Source organism: Dasypus novemcinctus, chromosome 1 (genome assembly GCF_030445035.2).
Source record: "Dasypus novemcinctus isolate mDasNov1 chromosome 1, mDasNov1.1.hap2, whole genome shotgun sequence".
NCBI classification, from domain to species: Eukaryota; Metazoa; Chordata; class Mammalia; order Cingulata; family Dasypodidae; genus Dasypus; species Dasypus novemcinctus.
The window spans coordinates 8606658-8624430 of NC_080673.1; the positions used below are offsets into that span (position 1 = coordinate 8606658).

Sequence of the window (17773 nt, forward strand, 5' to 3'; positions counted from 1 at the left end):
TTTCATTTTCAGCCTCCCTTTTGTTCCCTCCGTAATTCTGTTTTACTTATTTTTATGCTACTTTAATAAAAAGGGAGCTATTCGTGTTTTTCCTGTTAGTCTTGGAAAGGAAGAGTCTTACCGGCGAGAAGAGCGCTTGGCAGGTGCACCTGGGAGGCCGCCGGAGAGGGGGGGGGCCGTCCAGCACTTGGTCTTGCAGGTCTGGTTTCTGTGTGTGTCAGTGGGGCAGGGCAGACCGGATCTGGGGATGGGGACTCCCACCAGCTTCCCTCAGAAGGGAAGGCAAGGAATAGCCCAATATGCCGGTGTATTAATTTATAGTGGAAATACGACAATCACCAGTGTCTGCTTGTACAGTGCACCCACCCCACCAACAGATTATTTTCCTAAAGAAAATGCACAAGGGTTTATAAAGGATCAGAAGGTTGTGGCAAGCAGTGATTAGAATCGTTACTTATTTATATGATACGCTGTTAATGCTGTTGGGCTACCTGAACCTGCTGCTTCAAGCAAGTAAAATGCTAGCATCCACCGTGTGCCCTGGAGAATTACCAAACTCCACTTTCAGATTCTGGGTTGGTTTGTCATACATTTTCCATGCACATTAGGTAAATCTGTCCCATATATGTTAACATTGTCAATGCGATTAGAGCTGCTGCCTTGCTAATATATTCTATGTGAGATTCTTTTTGAGTGGTTTTGGCTACCTATTATCCAATTCATTGTTTCTGAAGTATCTATTTGAACTACTAGGGATTTCTACATGTGCTATTACTTTTGCTTACAACCAAAATTTTTCTTGATTTTCATATTTCTGACATTATTAAATCAAAGGTGTTTGGCATTATTCATATTTTAAAGAGAAAAGTTCCCTTGCATTATTCAATAGAAAATATTTTAAAATAAAACTATCAAACTATGACTGGCAAGAATACTGTAAACACTTTAAAAATGGAAGTTATTTGTAATTTGTTTAAATGATAGTATATAACAAAATCATTGTCTCTTACATATTGCTATTACCTTCGGGTTTGAGTACAACTTAAAATTTAGTACCCATAATTTCATTGGGATGTGAAAGGCCAACCTAGGGAAACAGGAAGCATTACAAAAATTTAAGAATTTGATTCTAAGTTGATTAATCACAAGATAATTTCAAATAAAACTAACTAAAATTAAATAATTAATTCCAGAATCAGAAAAAAGCAAAGAATTTTATCATCCTGTAATTACTTGACTAATCCAGATCTTTAAAAATGACTTTATCCAACTAATAAAAATTAAATAGTATATTAAGCAGATAATTTACTATTTAATATTGTTAATTTCTTATGTTGGGTTATTTACATACATACAATTATTACTAAAGCTGTTTTAAAGGGTAATTTCTGTTTCAAAAGTAGTCTGTAATCTCAGTTTCTTCCTGTTTTTATTTTTTTCTCAAGAGAAAAACATTATTTTGATAATTTGTATAATTTGCATTGTCGGTACAAGCACACTTTTACCAAATGCATCAAAAACAAGTTTTGTTTTGTTTTTAAGTGTTGTAACCAAATTTTAAAACAGGCCAAAGTAGAAATTATTAATATTGTCTAAAATGGGATTTGTGGAAACACAAAATTCTGGCAGAGATTGAGTTATGAATCATTCCATGTAACCATCATGACTATGGCAATTTGGTTACAAAACTTAACAAAATCAGTACCAAGAATTTGAAAACTCAAGAATATTACTAATATTGTTTTCTACACTTAAGTATAACCAAGCAATTTCTCTCAAAATGTATAAAACCAAATATTGATATTTCTCTTTTTAATATAATTTTAATTGTCAACACACAAATTTTTCACATTCCTGAAATGTATTTTTATATGTGTGCCAACCGTTACATTTTTGCTTACTTCTTTGTTCAAACTAACTACTGTTAACTCTTTTAAGGCAAAAATCTTAAAACACATAATACACTCCACAAACATTACGAAGAATCACTTGTTCTATTTAAGATGTTACCACATCTTACTACACATTACTACATGTTTCTACAAAGCCATAATAGAGTGAAAAGAAAAAAAAAAAGTCACTGGCTAAGGATTATGTTAAAATTAACAAACTTTTAATTGGTTTCTATTCCACAGTTACCAATAAATTTTTGAAAAATGTGTAGAAAACATGATTTACACAAATAATTTTAGAAAAACTGTATTTTAGGACAGTTAATACTTTATATGTGTTTAATATATTTTAGAATCAAAGTAAAATGAAGCAGGAAATAAGTGAAATATTAACAACTGTGCCTTGATTATTACAAAATAATTAGGTTGCATGTAAAAGTATAGTGAAGAGTGTGAATAAGGAAATTCACAATCTTGGACCAGTATATTAGGAAATAACTACATAGTAAAAATGATACATACAAAATAATAATTTCAGTACTTTTGAAACACTATATATAAATATATATATGTAATATTATTAAGAACGCAAAGTGTTTTGGCATATATAATTCCATCATAAAAAAGAAACATATTTTATATAATAAACCTCCATATGCCTTCCAAAATTAAAATAACTAAATTTGTAAGACAATGAAAAAAAGATGACACATCTCTATATAAAATATTCTTCAATTAAATGATTACCTTGTGCCTAGTTGATCGTAAAATATCAGTGAATTGATTTGCTTTTTATTCTATGATAAGAATAGATCAAAGACAAACATGGACTAATATTTATTGAGCACTTAATTGGATATTTATTCCTTAATAATTTTAGAAGGCTTATAAGTTATTTTTCATTTTCTGTACTTTTAAATACACCAGGAAATAAGCTTAGGGATAAAGGGAAATTGGTATATTTATTTTCTATTAATATAATTGTTTAACCTTTTACATACCTTTACAGCATATTCTCTTCTATATTATTCATATTATTAATGCAGAAATTTTTAAAAAACATACACAAGAAAGCCCATTTATAATTTCTAGTTTCAAATTTGGTGAAATATAGATTGGTGTGTGTATGTGTGCTGTTATTTATTTTTCTATATAATCATAGCTTAAATCTAGAAAGGTTTACCTTCCAAATAATGGAATTCTTAAGAACTATATCAACAACTTTTTTAGGTTTAGCCAATAACTATTAAAAACCAGCTCATACTAAAGTCATATATAACTACTGAAAGTAAAACATTTTTATTTACAAATATACGAATATATTAACCTTCAATGAATCACTGAGCTATAAGGCAACATTTATTAAATATTCGTGCAATCCATTAATGAATTAGTATTGGTAAGCATAATTAGTTCTTATAATTAAAACTAATTAATAAGTTCTATTAAAATGTGTCCAGGTTTAAAATAAAATGTTAAAATACGTTTATTGAGCAAACCGCCAGAATCTTAAAGAACCAGAAAAGTCATTTTTGGATAGTCTATTTTGCATGGTAATGTTGCAAATCTGATGGTAGCACAAAGATCCCTGTCATACGATGATGATGATAAACATTTATTACAAAAGCCAATGAAAGACAGGCAGCGTTCCTAAACGTACTGTAATTACTAGACACGGAAACCTGAATTAATGATATGATTTATATTCAAAATAAAATTTCTAACAAAGGAGTAATAACATGGATTCTGGGGTACATAAGAATTACAACTTTGTTTTTCAGAAGTCAGTTATTCAGTCTTTCAATTTGCTGACAGTATTACAAATGACTTTAGGCACAGAGTTCTGAGAACCAGTTATTTCAAAGCCATTAATATACTCATCTATAAAAACAGAAAACATTTCTTTTGGGAACGGCAGTGTTGTGAAATAATCAAAAGAATAAAACATATGCGTATGAGAATGCAAGTGCTGTTTAGATAACTATTTTCCTCTAATAATATCAGTTAGTGAATTCTTTTGTGATACTCTATCGTTCAATAATGCCTTTCTCCACGCTGTTGCGTCAAATCTACAATTTGAAAAAATGACGAGAAAGATATGCTTATTGCAATAGCTCATAACTTTGATATTGCTAAATCCTTAATTTTTTCACCTATTTGATACCAATTTTTGATCCACCCACCTGTTTCAGTATTAACTTCTAAAGTTAGAAACTATTAAAATATGGAATGTAATTTTTCAACATTATAGAGGAAGACCTATATTTGTCCCGGCCAATGGTTTTAACTGTCAAATAACATTATAAATAATTCATATAATATGCTATGCTTTGTGCAAGTTTTATGATAATTTGGGCTAGTATTACAGTGACTTGCTAAATCCTATTTCTATGCTCAAATGTCTTTAAAGCAAGTGTCCTTAACCTTTTTATAGACCCCTTTGTCAGTCAGGTGAAAACTACAGACACCTTCTCAGAACGTAGCGGCAGATAAATTTATAACACTCAACACCGGAGGTAAAAGGAAATAAAGATAATAAGTTGAAGTTTTTCAATTTGAAGCCCACGGATCCCCTGAAATCCTTCCACGGCCCCAGAAGGGGTGGGTGGGCCCTTGGTTAAGGACCCCTGCTCTAAAGTCATGTGGCAAAACTACTATTGCTCCATAAAGTCACATAGAGGAAATTATCTGAAGATATGGGTGCTTCAGATAGAGTTTTAGGTAAGCAATGAAATAAAATCTATTCCTATATATCACATGAGCAAAACTGTGCTTATGTTAGAAATGTAAATATACAAACTAAGTATATCTAAACTGTATTCTTGTTAGAGCAAATAGTTGAAATGAATAGACTTCCTTAAATGTAAAGCTACCTGCACCCACTACATCACTAACACTTAAAGATTAAATTAGAATAGTGCTCAAAATAGGAAATATAATTTGGAATAGATCTTGAGATCATGAGCTTTGCTGAGACTTTTACTGTGAGATACAGTTTTAATTTCCATGCTTATGCAGAATAGTTCTTATTTTCCTATATGGCAATCTTTTTCCTACATATACTAATTAAAAGTTTTTCTTCTAATCAAGAACTAATAATCGTTCAAAAACCAATTGAAATGTATAGGTACTTTCTATCAATTTTCTATATCATGTCCAGTCAAAAAGAAATTAAAGGATAAAATATTTCAATTTTGTTTGATTTTACTGACTTAAAAATATATTTTATCTTACAAGATAATTTTAATAAAGGAAAAAAACTCACTGCTTCATGATCTCTCAATATCTCTATATATTCTTAAAACTTTAATTCACTTGAAATATATTCACATCTATATCCAATATTTAAATTTCATATTGTTGGAAGAAAAATATCTAACTTAGCTGGAATAATAATAAAGTCCTGAGGAAAGAGAACAATGTTAAAAGTAATGCAGAAAATGGATTCAGATCACTATAATTAAGTACAAATACTTGGTGACTGGCAAGCTTTAACTATTATCATGAAGTTTGTGTTAAATATAGACATTCTATTTAGTGGATACTTTTAGAGAACCTGTGTTTTATCCTGTAACTTTTAAAATAAGAGTAAAAACGTAACGATGGAAGCAATTTTCAAAAACACTGGAAAACAACTTCATCAATTTAGCACACGATTATTGTTACTGCCAAGATTTCCTAATGCAAGCTACCCACCTACCAACTATTTAGCTGGCTAGTTATCTTCTACCCTATGTCTCCCCCATAAACTTTTATACAACTTCAGTAGTGTATTATATGATTCTGCCAAATAAACTTAACTGAAGACGTGCACTACTGTATGAAGAGAATATCAAACAAAATATTTTTTAGTTTCAAATAATAATTTAGGTGGGTTTAGTTTAAATAATATTTGCTATTACATCAATATATATCAAAATTATATTAATTTTTTCAAAATTTCATTTAGACTTAGCATACAGCAAAATCTATGAATATACTTGGTTTTCTCTGGAAATGTATGTATCACATACGCAGTGACCAAAATACACTCACTGCTATTCAGTTTTAGTAAATTAATAAGGTCTTTAGCTGATTTTAAGGTTGTAAATAAGGGTTGTCATACTTGAGAAATTTATCACATTTAAGAGGGATAATCAATTAGTAGGTATGTTTTTCACATTCTTAAATATTTAAACATGGCATAAAACTTTCAACATCTTAGACGCGATCCTTTTACTTCTAAAAGTGTGAAAAAGCATGAACTGGATAAATTTAGGAAAACCTATAAGCATTTAATCTCTGTAGTTACTGACAGTATAAAATCAGTTCCTTCAGAAAAGTAATTACACAATTTTACAATATTGAGGGTCCCAATCCTTCCTTAATATTAAGTGCATGTAAAGGAAATGCAGTTTCCAAGCGCACACTTAATAGTAAAGTCATAAACTGATGATTTAGGAGGTAATCACATAATTTTTTTTATTAAAATGCATACTCAATGTAAAACAAGTTTAATTCAAATGATTACTGGTACATTTTCCAAAGGCATCATTACTGTCTCTAAGTACTCTGGAATAGTTGGTGCATAGTTTTAACCTTTAAATTTCTAAAAATGATATTAAAATATCATCTAATTCAGGCTCTTTCAGAGTAGTTAAACTCAATTCTATGCCAGAGCAAAACCTGCAACAAAGTACAATGAAAGGAGCAAGAGACTGGAGGTGAAGAGATGAGATTCAAGAACCAGCTCTTTTCTGAAACAATGTAAGGACCAAGCCCTGAAGTTGCTTAAGCCTCTACTGCTTTTTCTGTAAATTGGGCAACCCATTTTTCTGTTAACTTTAATGCTATTTTATCAAATGCTACCTGGAAAGTTTTTTAAATGTATGAACAAAAGCAGATTATCTATCCGTGTTCTTATTGCTACCTTAATTATCAATGTATACAAACAAAAGAGTAGATATTGAAGATTTTTGGCTTTTCTATCTGAATGTAAGATTAATGAGTCTCTTTCCAAAATCTTTGCAATTTTTGTGAAGAAAGACCATCAATTTATCAGAATCACTGAAAAGTTTTATCAAATTTTCTCCTTCAATTTCGACTTCAGTGGAGTAAATTATTTTAATAAATATATCTACCTATTTTACATTTGCAAAACATAAGCACAGTTGCATTCAAGCGACTATAAAGCACACAAACGTATGTTTACCCAGACTTTTAAATACATATTCATATAGTCTTTTAAACCACAGGATAATTATTTGCCCTTTATTGTAGCAAAGCGCATTGTTTTCCATAGTATAATCCTTTGACCAGTTGATGTTTCAGGCATGAATAAATCACATTGTGCTTTACTCTGTACAGTGGACTATTTTTAAAATTATTTTATGAAAGAAATAAATAAGTTTAAAGAATTGAGGATTCTACGAATATACTCCATTCCTATTTCAGTTTGCATGAACCATTTCTCTTTCAAATGACAGGAAATCTGCTTTCTTTCATGAAGTGAGCTTCTTACTCACTTTTGGTGTATCGTGATTAAATCGGGATAAGTGAGTGGTATGCAGGTTGTAGTACCGTTTCCCACTGCTCCATCTGCTGGATAAGCCTCCGTCTCCTGCACCAAGTGGTAACCTCTACAAAGTAGCATGAACTAATTCAGCAGGTGGCTTCAAAGGCTCAAGCTTTAGCACGTTCTTGGGAAACTTACTTTTAAATTGTTTCACTTAAGCGACCTTACTATACGGCAAAAAAAAAAAAAAATTTAATTAATTAAGAACCCGCAATCACTACTGAAATACTAAGGCACAGAGGTCCGTTTTCACACGAAGGTGATATATTGAAAATAAGAAGCTAGTGGGCTATTCACGGCTGATTTGCACACTGCTCCCACCGTGCCGATTGTGAGGACATTAATCGGAGAGGTCCTACAGCCGTGCCTTTAGCCTAGAAATGGAAACCAGATGCAGGAAAGTTTGAGAGGGATTTTTTAAGCATGCCCATCAGGTAAGCACATCAGCCTCACAAAAGGAAAGCGTGCCTTTCCAAACACGGTCTACACAGCGATGGAGGAGCCCGTGGCTTCTACCCGCAGCGTCCTCGCAGGCAGCTCCGGAATCGCGCTCGCGGACCACACGGTCCCACTTTGCCTCCAGCTTCCAGTCAAAGACGGGACCGCGCGCCCCGCGCCACCCGCCGCCCGCCAGGCCGCTGTCCCCGCCGCGCGCGCCGCGGCCGCTTCCCAACCCCGGCGGCCACCGCAAGGGAAGGGCTACTCCTCCCCGGGAGCCAGGGGGCTGCAAACTTCCCCTGCTCTTCCTGCGCCTTTTCCTGCAAACTTGGACGTCCTTCCCTGCAGAAGGGCCGAGGAAAATCGTTGCGCGCATCCCGGGGAGCCTCATCCTCCCGGGCACCCCCGCAAGTTAGGACCTACGAGGGACTCCGGAACGCGACCTTAAATCCAAATGGGAAACAGCCGCTCTCGGCGGATCCACCCCCCGCTCGGTGCCCACCGGCCAACTGGGCCCCCGCGGCCAGAGAGGGTGGGCGTGGGCGCCGCGGAGGCAAAGTTTGACCAAGGACGACCCTCCCTGGAAGGGGAAGAATCTACACAGCCCAGAAGGTGCGGCGGCAGAAGGCTCGACAGTGCCACGTACCTTGCCCTGGGCGGTCGCCGGAGCGCGGAGTTGGTGCAGGCGGCGGAGCGCAGTGCCGGCCGCGGGCTCCCTCCCGGGGCGAGCGCAGCCGCCGCCGCCGCGCACCGCGCAGGGCCGGGGGCCGCCGCCGCGCCCAGGACGCGGGGCCACGCGGGCCCCTGGGCCTGGAGAAGTTGGGCCGCCGCGGCCTGGGCCACCTGCGGGAGCAGCACGCTCAGTTTGAACTTTGCAGCTCGGCTCCCAGCGAATACCCACTCGCGCGCACAGCGGCGCGCGCGCGGACAGCCTCTCAGCGGCGAGCGCGCGGGCGCCCGGCTCTCTCTGGCCGCGTCCTTCCCTCTCCGGCGCTCTTATTGGCGCGGAGGTGGCCGCTTTATTTATTTATCTCCTCCTCGCCGCTCCCTCCTCCTCCTCCTCGCCGCGCCGCCCTCCCCGTCCGGCCCTCCTCCTCCTTCTCCTCCTCCTCCGCCGCCCTCCGGCTCCGCGGCTCCGGCGGCGGCGGGGCTGCGCACGGCTGCGGGGCCGAGGCTGCCCGGGCGGGGGTCGAGCCGGGCGGGGCCGCGGGGAGAAGGCGCGGGCTGCCCGGCGAGGCGGGGAAGCCGGGGGCCGCGGGGAGGCGCCGGGGCCGCGCGCGGGGGCTCGGGGGCCGGTACCGGGGAAGACGAGGGGCCGACCCTCCCGGGGCCGGGGACTGCGCGCAGCTCGCCCTCGCCGACAGGGAAGGAGCGAGCAGCCGAGCGAGCCTGCGCCTCACCCTCCCCACCCGGCCGGGGCCGGGGCGCGCGGGGCGGCTTCCTGCGCCCCCAGGCCGGGCTGGACGCCTCGGCCCCCCGGCTCGGCGCCGCCCCCCGGTCACCCTCGAGCCCTCGGGGACGCTCCGAGGCGCGGCGTCCCCGTTCAGCCGTGGAAGATGCATTTTTTTTAATGGTGTTGGGGTGCCGTGCCGGGACCCTCTCCACGCCCCGGGCTGCGGGTGACGGGGCAGTGTCCCCGCGCGCAGCGCTGAGCGCCGCGGCCCGGGCGGGCTTCAGCCCGAGGGAAAGGAGGCAGGTGTTTTCTCACCGCGGCTCTCGGGCACAGGTCGGGGCGCCCACGCTGGGCTCCAAAATGCCCGCACGACCGAGTGCCGCGTCTTGCCTGTTCCCGTTCGTCCCCCAAACGGAGCTCTCGAAGGGCGAATGACCCCGCCGGTGCCACCGTCTTTTGGTAACAGTCTGTTTTGTTCCCAGACCTGCAGGAGACGTGACCTTACAGCTGGCCGCCCGTGCCCGCCCCACTCACAGCCTGAGAAGAGCAGAACTGGAAAGAACCCAAATCTGAAACAAGGAAATCCGTTCTCCGCTTGCTTCTTCCCGACCCCACTTGAAAACAACTTCTCCGAGGGAGACCCCTCGCAGCTACCCGTGAAGTAACCCTGTTTTTTCCTCTTTTTTTTTTTTAATGTTTTGTTTTGACTTTTTTGGGTTTTTTTTTTTTTAGGTTCTTGATTTCAGTCACAGAAAGGAAGAAAAAAAAGTCATTTTAGAAGAGATCTAGAGAAATAAACACAGCCTGTAAGCTAAGCACCACCATCCCAGAGGCTGGGATGCAAATTCCAGCCCTGGGATTCAGAAACCAGCTTCCTTTCCTCTTCAGTTCATCTTCCGGAGCCAGAAGAGCCTTGAACTATTTATTACTAGGATTCAAAGTAGAGACACACTGTTCTTTTTTCTCCTTTTTCTCCTTCCATGAATATCCTCCCATTTCTGTGAAATTTACCCATTAGATATTCATTCCTCAGGTTTTTAGGTCTCCAGGAATTTCCTGGCAAATGTGCAAATGGTTTTGAAAAGGCTGATATGTTAACATATTTTACGTTTTGGGGTTGTTTGTTTCTTTGTTTGTGATAGAGGTACAGGGAATTGAATCCAGGACCTTATACGTGGGAAGCAGGTACTCAACCACTGACCCACATCTGCACCCCACATATTTTACATTTTCACTGGGAGCCCCCCAGAGGTCAAAGGAACAGGTGAGGTCCTTGGAATAGATGGAGGTGGTAAAAAAAAAAAAATCATCCCCTCAGTATGTTATTGTTCTCTTGTACCAGTTTAGTGTACCCTTGCCATGTTCACAGAAGTCAAAGGGAATCCTAATCGTTGTCTGGACAGCCAAATCTTCCCTCACTCAGGAAGTGAGCATCTGGTGGCATCTGTGCCAGTGAGGAAGGAAGCTCTTCATTTAAAAACCTGGGAGGACAACGTGCAATTTTAAACTCAGAACTTGGGACGCATGCATTTATTTCTCTAGAATTCTCTCCTCCAGAAGTAGTCACTTGATAACACATGGGAGGGAATATATATTTTTTCCATAGTCTAAACAGTTTAAATGGCATTCTTTTCCAAAAATTTGTTCAGGTAATGCAACTGTTCCATTTGTACCTACACCTCCCCACAGTGCCTGCATCCAGTTTTCTTTTTTTCTGCTCACCAGTGTCCAGAGAAACTAGTGTTCACTGATATTGTTCACTGCCTGTATTCACTCTTACTAGGAAAACACTTTTTAGAGGTGAGAATGGTGCCGACATTGGGTACTGCAAACATCATATCCAAGATAGAAGATGGAGTAAAGCTTAAACCAGGAACTGATATTAACCATCATGGTAAAGACAATCATTTATCTATAGCTTTATCTGTTTCAATGATTGTGTTTATGTTTGTGTCCAAAGTATGTAAGTCTGATTTACAGAAAGTCAAAATATGGGTAGGAGTTAAAATTACAAAAGCATCAAAGTCACTCCATTTGAGGAACAGGTGTAGTTCAGTGACTGAGTGCCTGCTTCACATATACAGGGTCCCAGGTTCAATTCCCTGTACCTCCAGCAACAACCAGAACAAAAAGTCACTCCATCAGAGGGAAACATTACACAGAAGTAAACATTACACTTACCTTAAAGAATAACAATGTTTTAAGACGTTACTTGGAGAAATACCCAAATCCACTGCCTTTATATAATGAATATAAAATAAGACTGCACTGAATTGTTTAAATTTATCTTAAAACATTCTTCAGTATATTTTCAATAATTTGAAAAAGGGAGAGGAAAAAAAAAAACAGAAAAGGAAGATCTGAGCACAACAAAAGAAAGCCAATGTGTTGTCCTGTTTAGAAGAAGGTGGGACACACATAGAAAGTTATTAGAATTCCTTCATTTCTGTCCCAGTACATCAGTACTCATCAGAAAACTTGTTCTTAAAACTCTCATTATGTTTCTGAATTTATGGAAATTTGCCATGTGCTTTGTTGATTGTGTCATCACTGAGAGAAATACAGCAAACTAGACATGAAATCAGACCAATAATCCTCACTTCTAAGAAATTCACTTTTTCTACTTTTTCATAGTGGAAAACGTGAGTCATAATTTTAATTGATGTGAAATTTTCTACCCCAAAATTTATTTAAATTGTGTAAATCCACATTGGGAGGTCACACCCTTGCTTTACTCCAAATCTCTACTTCGAATTTGCAGTCATCAAAGATCTATTTATTTGTGTTTATGCATGTATATGTATATGCATACATATTATAAACATCTAACCTCTCAAATACAGTATGTGATCATCTAGGTTACACATGTAGAAATTGAAGCTCAAACATAAAAAGATTGTTTTAACCCATGAGGCAAGCATATTTCAATTTTATGTACTTAGGGCTAATATGAAACCATTTACACATTTAAAAAATGACTACAAAAAACAACTTAAGGGAAGCGGACTTGGCCCAGTGGTTAGGGCGTCAGCCTACCACATGGGAGGTCCGCGGTTCAAACCCCGGGCCTCCTTGACCCGTGTGCAGCTGGCCCATGCGCAGTGCTGATGCGCACAAGGAGTGCCCTGCCACGCAGGGGTGTCCCCCGTGTAGGGGAGCCCCACGCACAAGGAGTGTGCCCCGTAAGGGAGCTGCCCAGTACGAAAGAAAATATAGCCTGCCCAGGAATGGTGCCGCACACACGGAGAGCTGACCCAACAAAATGACATGACAAAAAGAAACACAGTTTCCCGTACAACTTGGGGTGGGGCGGAAGGGGAGAGAAATAAAAAATCTTTAAAAAAAAAAAAAAGCAACTTAAAAATGTATTCCTAGTATTTAGAGTATTTCATCTGTAGTTTATCAATTCTTCAGCATTTGTAATTGCTTTTAGTATAAAAATCCCTATACTATTTAATGCTCATTTTTGACACATTGTGAAGTAAAGATTGTCTATCTAATGCTCTTGGCTTAAATTTTCTATGCTCACCTCATCTGTCAAAGTTGAGAAAGAAGGTTCCTCTTCCCCCTGTATCCACCCTCCCCTAATCGCAGCCTTATTTCCTACAGTGACATCTTTAGTTAGTACCGTCGGACTTTGGGGAAGATATCAAGGAGCCTTTGGACTAGCTCCTCAGTTATTTCCCAAGTAGGGGACAAAAGCAGGACCGTGAATTAGCTGTTATGAAATTTAAAAGTATATTAAATTCTGAGCATTGAGAAAGACCATAATTTGCCGGAGAGGCTAGGTCCATTTTTCTTCTCCTACATGAATGACAAATTGAATCTATGTTCCAGTGTGACTGCACTTAATCCTGTGACCGTGAGCTCTGAATATGGTCTGTTGTGTTCAGAGTGCTGAGATCCTCCAGCCTCACCCGCTCGCCCTCACCTTCCTTGGACTCGTCCTCTCTGTCTACCTGCCTCACAAACTGGACGTCTGAAGTTCCGTATCATTGAGTTTCTGCCTGCCTTCTCAGGACCCTTGAAAATGCTAGTGCCCCTGCCTGAAGCACACCCTTCTCCTCCAACCCTCCACCTAGTTAACTCTTACTTATCTTAAGGCATCACAAAAAATAGTAAGCAAGGACAACTAATGTACCCTTGATGAGTCTGCGCCCCCTTCATTTGCCCTTGGAGCTCCCTGTACCTTTCCAGCAGAGCACACAGGACAATGTGTAATTTCATGCATCTGAGATATTTGATTGATAGATTTTCTCCAGCACCGGACTGTAAACTCCATGAGGGCAGAGAACGTAATTTTCTTTGGATCTTCAGCATTTAGCACAGTGCCTGGCACACCAGGAATTACCAAAATGTACATATCTCTTAAATGAGTATGTATAAAGAAAGTTAGATGCAGTCCAGGAGAGCCATAGTCTCGATGGTGGAAAGCTAGACAATTGGGACAAGATAGGGTAGAAGAGGCAAACTGCTTACTGTAATCCAGGCTGATCCTGATGTTATTTTTTCCTGGTATTTTTCAAAGAGCTTAATGATATTCTCAAAAAAGAGGAAAATGTATTATTTCCTTGCAACTTTTTAGTGAGGAAATTTCATTTTCTTAAAAATATTGAATAAGAATGAAATGGAAAATCATAAAAGAGCAAGTTACAGCATTTTGACATTCTAAATAAGTAAATCCTTGGTCAGTTTTGTGAGATGTAGTTTTTGTTTCTGCTTTGAATTTTTTCCTATTTATGGAAATGTTCAGCTATGAATTTATTATAGTGTGTGCAATAGAGAGCTGGGAATGTCCTGGGGAAATTTGATGCTACTAGTAATAAAGTGTATATAATTTAGGAAGAAAAGGCTAATTTAAATAAAATTTATGATATTATATAAAATAATTTGCTATTAGATAAGTACTATATTACCACATTTCCAAAGAAGGGAAAATTGATATGTGCTTTCTGATTTCAGAAAGTTCCATGAAAGAGAGAATTTGAAAATTGACTTTAAAGATGTGAAATTCTGAGGGAGGTTGATAGAAGAATGGGCATTTAGAATGAGATTAAGTTGCAAAAGGCAGAGTTTCAAAGTTATGTAAATTGTCTATGAAAATATTCTCTCAATAAAAAGAGGAACTCTGTGCCTTCAGTTTCTACTTGTCCTCTGACATCTGCATGTTAAAATCTGATTTTGTGTGAATGTAAAAGTTGTGAATAACTAGGCATTAAACAGGAGTGAAAAACCTAAAGCTTTTTTTTTTAAGCATTTGAAATATGCTTGATTTTACAATTCCGTGAGTGGGATTTTTTTTCATTGACGTCACCTAAAAACTTCTCAAATACAATTTACAAACAGATAAGTTTATGATTGTTCACACAAAGTTATTAATTGCAGGATTTTTTAATATGGAGTCCCTCAAATGCATTTGCAATACTATATATAGCAAAATGCTATTTATAACATCCTGGGGAGGACTAATGCCATCAAATAGAGGGAACTGTATCCCTCGAGAGAAAGGGTGGCTCCCAGGGCATTGGGGCAGCTGAGCAAGTTAGGCCCTGAACACTATTCCATCTATCTCTGGAAGTGGCTCCTTGGGAAACGGAGGTTGGCTGTCACTGTGGACACCAAGGTGGAAGGGAAAATGGACATTAAATGTGTGGAACCAAGGTAAATGGGGGGTAAGAGAGGAGTTTCGTGAGAGTACACAAGGATGGATATAAAACATGTAATATTACACCATAACATATAGGAGATGACAGACTGATAATGTAAACCATAATGTAAAACATAGGATAACTAAGAATGTAAAAAAATGTGTATCCTAAAGTATGCACCACAATGTAAGCACAGATGTCACCTTGTTAGAAAGCTATTGTCTTAGACGCTGTACATCACGTTAAGTAAATATGATGTGAATAGGGTGTAAGGGTATCGCTGTGGAAGGGAAAAGGTTTTGTGGTGGGTGTGTGGGAGTGCTGTATATTGCATACATGAATTGCTGTGGTCTAAGGCTCCTGTGAGGAGAAGCTCAATAATTAGGGGGAAAAAAAAAAAAAAAAGAAAAAGATAGGAAGTAGAATTTTTTCCAAGTCAACACGTATTCTTTATCTAACCTTTAAACCCATCGCTATATGCCATTCCCTAGTAAGGGACCCTGACATTATATTGGGCTTCAAATTTCGGGGAGCTCTGGATCACAGAGTGTTTCAACAATGGCAATGGAGGGATACTGGTATAGGATACCATTGACAGGTGATATATGGCTGACAGGGAGCTGTACAGAACATATGTCCAGGGTGCATGGTAATGTTTGGATATACTCATAGTGGCAACAATTAAAAAACACAGCAGGGGGTGTACTGGGTTCCTGGCCAGTGGTGCTCTGTTGTGGTCCCTAGGGGAGCAGCAACAGTCTCCCAGGTGCAGCTGCGGGGACTGGGAGGGAGTGAGGGTTCAACAGTGAGCCCCTGACACTAATGACTGTGCTTGTGAGCTGATAAGCCTAAAATAAGAACAAGGCCTAGAGCAGCATTGTGCCTGGGAATTTCCTCTTGTTAGCCTTCATGTTACTCAAATGTGGCCAGTCTCGAAGCCAAACTCAGCATGTAAATGCAATTCCTTCCCCCCGGCGTGGGACATGACACCCGGGGATGAGCCTCCCTGGCACCGAGGGACCACTATCAACTACCAACTGATGATGCAACTGGAAAATGACCTTATACGGAAGGTTCAATGTGGATCAGCAGAATATCCCTGTCTACATATAATAACATGACTTTAAAATGCTGTTTGACCTAATGTAAGGGGGAAATGGAAAGGAGAAATGAGTTTATATGGCTACGAGTCTCTAAAAAAGAGTCTGGAGGCTGTCAGAAGGATTGCCCTTATGCACAACTGAGCAGAGTCTGAGAGACAGATAAAGCAGATACAATCCCCAGATATTGGTTCCTTTGAGGGCTAAAGAGACCCAAGGGAGTTATGGTGATGGCCGATGGGGTTAACTACCAGGTCAGATGGCCCCTCTTTGGAAATGGTGTTTATATGTGATGAATCTCGACTCAGATGGGATCTCTCTTCATAAGACTTTCATGCTAATGTGCTGGAGGTGCAGTTAGTGTTGGGGTTTAAGATATATTTAGGGGATTTGAATCTCTGGACTGACAATGTGATAGCCAGGTCCTGAGCCTCAACAGACTCCAGCACCTACAATCTGATTTATTGGACTTAAACCACACTCAGCTAAGATGGAGTTGAAGAAGGACAACCACCACACCATGGAGCCTAGAGTGATTACAACTGAAAATGGGAGGATTGCATCCAGCATCCATGTGGACTCTGAGCCTCCTCTTGACATAGAGGTGCAATGGACACAACCAATCCAATATCCACATAGAAGAGGTGGCATTGGATTGGGAAAAGTGGACATGGTGGCTGATGGGTATGGGGAGAGGCAGGAAGAGATGAGAGGTGGGGGCGTCTTTGGGACATGGAGATGCCCTGGATGGTGCTTCAGGGGCAATCACCGGACATTGTAAATCCTCACAGGGCCCACTGGATGGAATGGAGTAGAGTGTGGGCCGTGATGTGGACCATTGACCATGAGGTGCAGAGGTGCCCAGAGATGTACTTACCAAACGCAATGGATGTGTCATGATGATGGGAACGAGTGTTGCTGGTGGGGGGAGAGGTGGGGGGGGGGGTTGAATGGGACCTCATATATATATTTTTAATGTAATATTATTACAAAGTCAATAAAAAAATGCTATTTATATACTTTTTATCTATCTTATATATGTTGATATTTTCTTTTATTTAATAAAATATACAGCCAATCTCAGCATATTCTTCTTTGTTTATCAAAGGTTCAATATGCCATCCGACAGTCCACGGCAGGAGCAGAAAATTATTGTTTCAAAGTGTGAAATTTTTCAAAGCTTCTGGGATAACCTTTTCAAATATTACTTTTAATATTAATTTCTGCTAAAATAATTTTAAGGATAAAAATTTAGCTGTGAACTGGAGGTGAGAATTGGAATCAAACTCAGAACTGGAATATTATAAATGGATTCCTGTAACTCAGATCTAAACAGAGAGTTTTCAACTCGTTACTGTAGTAAGTACAATTTACCCCATCTTACAGTGGAACCAAACACAAGGAGAAATCTAGGGTGAAGAAGAGCAAGCAGATAAGGAAATTTTGTTTCATATTTCATAAAGAAAATAAACACTGAAATAACTATTTAGGGCCAATACTAGGGTGAGGCGTGAGGCCAGTGAACTGTTGTTTTCTGACAAGCAAAACTACATTAATCAAGTTAAATGTTCTTTTAATGCAATGTTTATTAAAAATTAAAATTTAAGGGAAGCGGATGTGGCTCAGGTGACTGGGATTCCATCTACAACGTGGGAAGTTGCTAGTTTGACTCCCAGACCCTCCCAAAGAAGACAGTGAGCTGACCCGACAGGTAGGCATGGCAAGCTGACACAACAAGAGACATAAGA

The 17773-nt window shown here is 39.6% G+C and overlaps 1 long non-coding RNA gene across 1 annotated transcript; it reads left to right on the forward strand.

Annotated features, from left to right (window-relative positions):
* The first annotated feature begins 9485 nt into the window (after positions 1-9485).
* On the forward strand, positions 9486-14408 carry LOC131280031 (uncharacterized). Its single transcript, XR_009187602.2, has 2 exons — positions 9486-11171; positions 13115-14408. It is a non-coding gene; the product is annotated as an uncharacterized lncRNA (long non-coding RNA).
* The last annotated feature ends 3365 nt before the right edge of the window (positions 14409-17773 follow it).